Genomic DNA, 6603 nt, shown 5'->3' on the forward strand with positions numbered 1-6603 from the left:
TGCAACAGCTCTCAACCCTGCAAGATATTCGCAACTCCACACACTTGCACACGTAGCCGTCGACCACAAAGCGGTAAGTTGCAACCGTCTAATTCCCAATGAAACAGCAGATCACACAAGACTTTCAGTAGCAAAACACCAGATCGATGCGGATTGGTGTATAGATTTAATAGAGTTGCAAAGCAATCAACTATGAACTAGGGTTTATCTTAAACACGGTCTAAACCTAACTTGGGGGCGTCCTGGGCACTTATATAGGGGTTCAAGACGACCAGGAGTCGAGGAAATACATCAAAAACCGACCCAGATCGAGATCTGGTCGATACTGACTCGGACACGGCTGGTCTGGGGACCGGTCGACCGGGCCAGGGACCGGGCAGGCCGGTCGGAACCGGGCCTGGCACCGGGTGGTGACCGGACTAGGGGTCCAGATCCCTGGATGGTGCCCGGTGTGCACCGGTCCAGGGTCCGGTCGGCGCTGGGCTGATCCGGCGTGGAGTCCGGTCGGACCGGACGGGAGACCGGGCCGGCCGGCGTGGCGGCTGAAAGGACACGAATGTCGCCTAGAGCGGGGGATGAATAGGCGATTTAAACTTTTACGAGATGGGCTTAACAAATGCGGAATAAAACTAGCGTTTACTTTGTCAAGTCCAAAGCCTATATACTATGGTTCACCTATGTGCACCAACAACTTATGCTAAGCAATACAAACAACTATGTGAAAGCAAGATATATAACTTCAAGCACGATGGCTATCACAAGATAGAGTGCATAAGTAAAGAGCTCGGGTATAGAGATAACCGAGGCACGCGGGAGACGACGATGTATCCCGAAGTTCACACTCTTGCGAGTGCTACTCTCCGTTGGAGCGGTGTGGAGGACAAGTCACTCCAAATGCACGAGGGCCACCGTATTCTCCTCGAGAATTCCCACCAAAAGGGATGTCCTCGATCCACTATGGGACCTTAGGAAGGTCACCGAACCCGCACAAAGCTTGGGGCTATCTTCACAACTTAATTGGAGGCTCCCAATAAATTGCCACAAAGGCCTTGCCCTTGAAGAATCTCCACAACTTAATTGGAGTCCCCAAGAACACCACTAAGACGCCACAAAGGCCACTAAGCCGTCTAGGGTCCAAAGACCCAAGAGTAACAACCTTCTTGCTTTCACTTCCACGAATCACCGTGGAGAACTCAAACCGATGCACCAAATGCAATGGCAAGAACACCACAAAGATGCTCAAGTCCTTCTCTCTCAAATTCCAACAAAGCTACAAAAGCTATTGGGGGAATAAGAGAGGAAGAACAAATAAGAGGAGGAACACCAAATTTCTCCAAGATCTAGATCTAGTGGATTCCACTCACAAAGAGAGGGATTTGATTGGATATATGATAGAAACAAGATAACCAAAAGACTTGGCTTGATATAATATAAATGATGAAGATCCCTTAATTCTTCATGATGTAGCCAAGTCTCCAATGCCCTCCAACAAGCACCTATTGATCAAGTTTTGGATTGTTGGTCCCCAACAAAGTTGGGTCCTAAGAGGTTAGTCACAATAGGCTTGGCAACCCAAATGGTTCTTTTCTTGACACCACTTTGAGCACCAACATATTTGGCAAACACATTGCCACCCTCATCCTTGCGAAGTGAATAAACATCATCAATGGTGATAGAGTTGGATGAGGTACCAATAGTGCAAAAGGAGGAGATGTGGCCCTTCTCACGGCATATGTAGCAAGTTCTTTTCTTCTCCTTCTTCTCACTAGATTTCTCCACAACGGGAGCATTGGCTTGATTCTTCTTGGGAAGTGGCATTTCTTCAACTTGAGGTTGAATATGAGTTTGAGCTTGAGGCCGCTTCCCTTTTTGCTTCTTCTTCAAAGGGCAAGATCTAACATGGTATCCTTCAATTTTGCACTTGAAGCAAACAATCTTGGCCGGGTCATTGACTTGTACTTGGCCCTTCTTCTTATTATTGTTCTTGGACTTGTTCTTGTTGTTGGATTTGAATCCAAGTCCACTCTTGTCATTGGGGGATTGTTGCACACTCAACATCGTGTCAAGTTTGCATTTCCCTTCATGACTCTTTACCAAGTCGTTCTTCAAAGAAGTGACTTGGGCCTTGAGCTCTTTGATTTCCTCTACATGGTTAGTAACAACACAAGTACTAGCGGAAGTAGAACCTTTATTGTTAGAGCAACAAGACAAGGAAGATAATTCATCACAAGATTTAGCAATACTATGAGTGGGTGAATTACTAGGACTAGCACATGACAATATAGCATTTTGAGTAGTAATGCTAGTATCCACATGAGGCTCACACGGTGCTGCCTTTGATATGATAGCCTCATGAGCTAACTTTAGCCTATCATGAGAGGCTAGAAGATCCTCATGGGAGCTAGAAAGCTTTCCATGATTTTCTTCCAATTTCCCATAATTGCTAGTTAGCAATTCAAGTTGAGCCCTTAGCTCAACATTCTCCTTCAAGATAGATGCTTCACAAGAAGTAGAGTTAGTAGCACAAGCATCATCACAAGACATATCAAGAAGAGAGGGTAACATAGCATGCTCTTTTAAATATGAAGCTTGTAGTTGCTCATGTGACTTGGTGAGGATAGAGTGTTCGCTCTCCAAGGCCTTGTGGGCCTTGTCTAGATCATCTAGATCCTTAACAAGTTTATCATGACCAACACCAACTTTGGACTTTTAATTTTTAAGAATTTTTAATTTAGCTTTAGCATGGTCTCTTTCTTTAGTGAGTTTAGCAAATATTTCATTTTGAGACACCTCAAGGGTTTCAAGTTGCTCCTCAAGAGAGGCTACGGTATCTTGTTCTTCTTCAAGATCATTCTTTAAGGATGCTACATCATTGGCATACTCTCGTTTAAGAGCACCCATTTTATCAATGGTGTTCTCATGCATCCAAATAAGTTTTTGGCTCTCAATAGCGGTAGTCAAGATTTCAAAGAAGTGAGAGCTAGCAATTTTATCTTTGCAAAGACCCTTGAACACACTCTTACCCTTATCGCGTAGAGAGACAACCCACTCATCTTCTTCATACACATCCTCATTCTTATCACCACGAGAAATGTTAGGTTCCATGGTAGGAGGTATCATGGAACCCTTGGCCATAAGGCATATATGAGAACCGTGAGATAAAGATGAGGAGTTACATGAGGCTCCTTTCAAGATCTTGTCTTGACCAATAGAATATTTGGTTTCCTCTACATTGTTAGTCACATAACAACTAGAGGAAATAGAAGCATTTTTATCATGGCCACAAGACAAAGCAAGCATATCATCATTAGATTTATTCAAGCAACTTACACATGATATGCAAGGACTATCAACACAAGCATGTAGATGATTTATAGTGCTATATGTGTTTATGTCCATAGATGAAGCATTGCAATGAGATAGAGATGAAGAATCATCAATAGTAAGCTCAATATCAACATTGCAATTTTCATCACCACTCACCATATCATTACCTTGTGTCTTGCCACACATTGGTGAAGTGGATGAAGATGAGAACTCATCACGGCTGGAAGTGGAAGCAAAACAATCATCCTCAACAATATTGGACACATCATATTTATGTTGAAGCTTTGTCCATAATTCATGAGCGCTCCCAAAAGGCATGATTGAAGAAGTAACTACATTGCTCACAACAATAGAAAACACATGAGAAGCAAGAGCATCGAGGCAAGAGTTTTTCTTCTCCTCAAGAGTTAAATTTTGGGGATCCTTAGGAGAAGAAAAACCCATGTCAAGAATTCGCTCCATGTCCGGGGAAATACCCCACAAAATATTAAGCACATAAATTTTCCATAGATCATAATTTGTGCCATCAAATATAAACAAGTTATTGTGAGCTAATCCCCTAACCGACATCTTTACTCTCAAGGCGGTGAAGCCTAAGCATGAGAGACCTTGCTCTGATACCAATTGAAAGGACACGGATGTCGCCTAGAGGAGGGGGGTGAATAGGCGATTTAAACTTTTACGAGATGGGCTTAACAAATGCGGAATAAAACTAGCGTTTACTTTGTCAAGCCCAAAGCCTATATACTATGGTTCACCTATGTGCACCAACAACTTATGCTAAGCAATACAAACAACTATGTGATAGCAAGATATATAACTTCAAGCACGATGGCTATCACAAGGTAAAGTGCATAAGTAAAGAGCTCGGGTATAGAGATAACCGAGGCACGCGGGAGACGACGATGTATCCCGAAGTTCACACTCTTGCGAGTGCTACTCTCCGTTGGAGCGGTGTGGAGGACAAGTCACTCCAAATGCACGAGGGCCACCGTATTCTCCTCGAGAATTCCCACCAAAAGGGATGTCCTCGATCCACTATGGGACCTTAGGAAGGTCACCGAACCCGCACAAAGCTTGGGGCTATCTCCACAACTTAATTGGAGGCTCCCAATAAATTGCCACAAAGGCCTTGCCCTTGAAGAATCTCCACAACTTAATTGGAGTCCCCAAGAACACCACTAAGACGCCACAAAGGCCACTAAGCCGTCTAGGGTCCAAAGACCCAAGAGTAACAACCTTCTTGCTTTCACTTCCACGAATCACCGTGGAGAACTCAAACCGATGCACCAAATGCAATGGCAAGAACACCACAAAGATGCTCAAGTCCTTCTCTCTCAAATTCCAACAAAGCTACAAAAGCTATTGGGGAAATAAGAGAGGAAGAACAAATAAGAGGAGGAACACCAAATTTCTCCAAGATCTAGATCTAGTGGATTCCACTCACAAAGAGAGGGATTTGATTGGATATATGATAGAAACAAGATAACCAAAAGACTTGGCTTGATATAATATAAATGATGAAGATCCCTTAATTCTTCATGATGTAGCCAAGTCTCCAATGCCCTCCAACAAGCACCTATTGATCAAGTTTCGGATTGTTGGTCCCCAACAAAGTTGGGTCCTAAGAGGTTAGTCACAATAGGCTTGGCAACCCAAATGGTTCTTTTCTTGACACCACTTTGAGCACCAACATATTTGGCAAACACATTGCCACCCTCATCCTTACGAAGTGAATAAACATCATCAATGGTGATAGAGTTGGATGAGGTACCAATAGTGCAAAAGGAGGAGATGTGGCCCTTCTCACGGCATATGTAGCAAGTTCTTTTCTTCTCCTTCTTCTCACTAGATTTCTCCACAACGGGAGCATTGGCTTGATTCTTCTTGGGAAGTGGCATTTCTTCAACTTGAGGTTGAATATGAGTTTGAGCTTACCCAACAAAAAGTGAAAATATGGAAACTAGTGGGGGGTGATTTTCTCTTATTTTTAGAGGTGCAACACCTCAACATGAGAAACCGAGAAAATCACCAAACTCGAAAACGCAACAAGTGATCTATGCAAAATCCGTTTTCATGAACTAGAGCTTGTCATGAGAATAAGCACAAGCTCTAAAACATCACATGGATAAGATCCAAATAACAACCAAGAAAGATGATGCAAGGATGCAAAGGTTTGAGCTCTCTCCGAACGATACGATCGAGTTACTCACTCGAGAGCCCTCTTGATAGTACGGCAACTAAACTATAAACCGGTCTCCAACTACACTATGAGACCGGTGAGAAAGAAACCCTATCAAGAGCAAACCTTAACCTTGCGCGTTCCACTTGAGCTCGATGATGACGATCTTGACCGCAACAAGATGGAACGCCTTTCTTGATTGTGCTTGCTTGACGAAGTCTTGTGGATTGCTCCCCCATAATCCACCATGAGAGAGCTACTTCTTCGGCGCAACTTCACATATCCATGATCACCATATGGATGGCAAGGTTCAAGCATATGATCTCTTCGAGTTGGCTCATCTTGAACTTGCACTTCATTTCTTCATGGCAAGCTTCAAGCATATGATCTCTTCGAGTTGGCTCATCTTGAACTTGCACTTCATTTCGTTGATGTCTTGAAGTTAACCTTGAGAGCTCACTTCATCTTCATCTTCAAGACATACTTGACACTTGATCTTATTCAATTGCTTCTTATTGCAATCTTGAAGCCAACATATGGTTCAAGCATTGCCTATGGACAACTCCTACAAATATAACTCAATGCAAACATTAGTCCATAGGGATTGTCATTAATTACCAAAACCACACATGGGGGCTCCATGCACTTTCAGCGGCCGGTCAGACCGGGAGTGGCGCCGGCCTGGACATCGTCTTCTTCCCTCGCGCATGCCTCCCTCTGCTCCCTCGCCCGTCCATTGGATGTCTTCTTGTCCAGCTTCACGTCCAGCTGCTTCTCTTCTCCTCGTGCGATGCTTGCTCCATCTTCATACATAAGTAACAAGACTTAGGCAGTATAAAATTCTCATCAATCAAAGTATCATTTAGGAACAAGTTCGCCTGTTGTTTGAGTAGCTTCGCACGAGCCCTTGTAATGGGTCCAATCCTAACTTCATTGGACTTGAGCTTCACAGCAGCATTGTCTTCATCTTGTAATGACGGAGGTAGTAGTTTGGTTAGGATGTCCTCATCAAATATTGTACATATATAGTCGATTTGTTGTAATTATATTTTTAACATTGGAACTGTGTTTTTTGGTAAAATTGTTGCTGGCTA

Source organism: Lolium rigidum, chromosome 6 (assembly GCF_022539505.1).
Source record: "Lolium rigidum isolate FL_2022 chromosome 6, APGP_CSIRO_Lrig_0.1, whole genome shotgun sequence".
Taxonomy (NCBI): Eukaryota; Viridiplantae; Streptophyta; class Magnoliopsida; order Poales; family Poaceae; genus Lolium; species Lolium rigidum.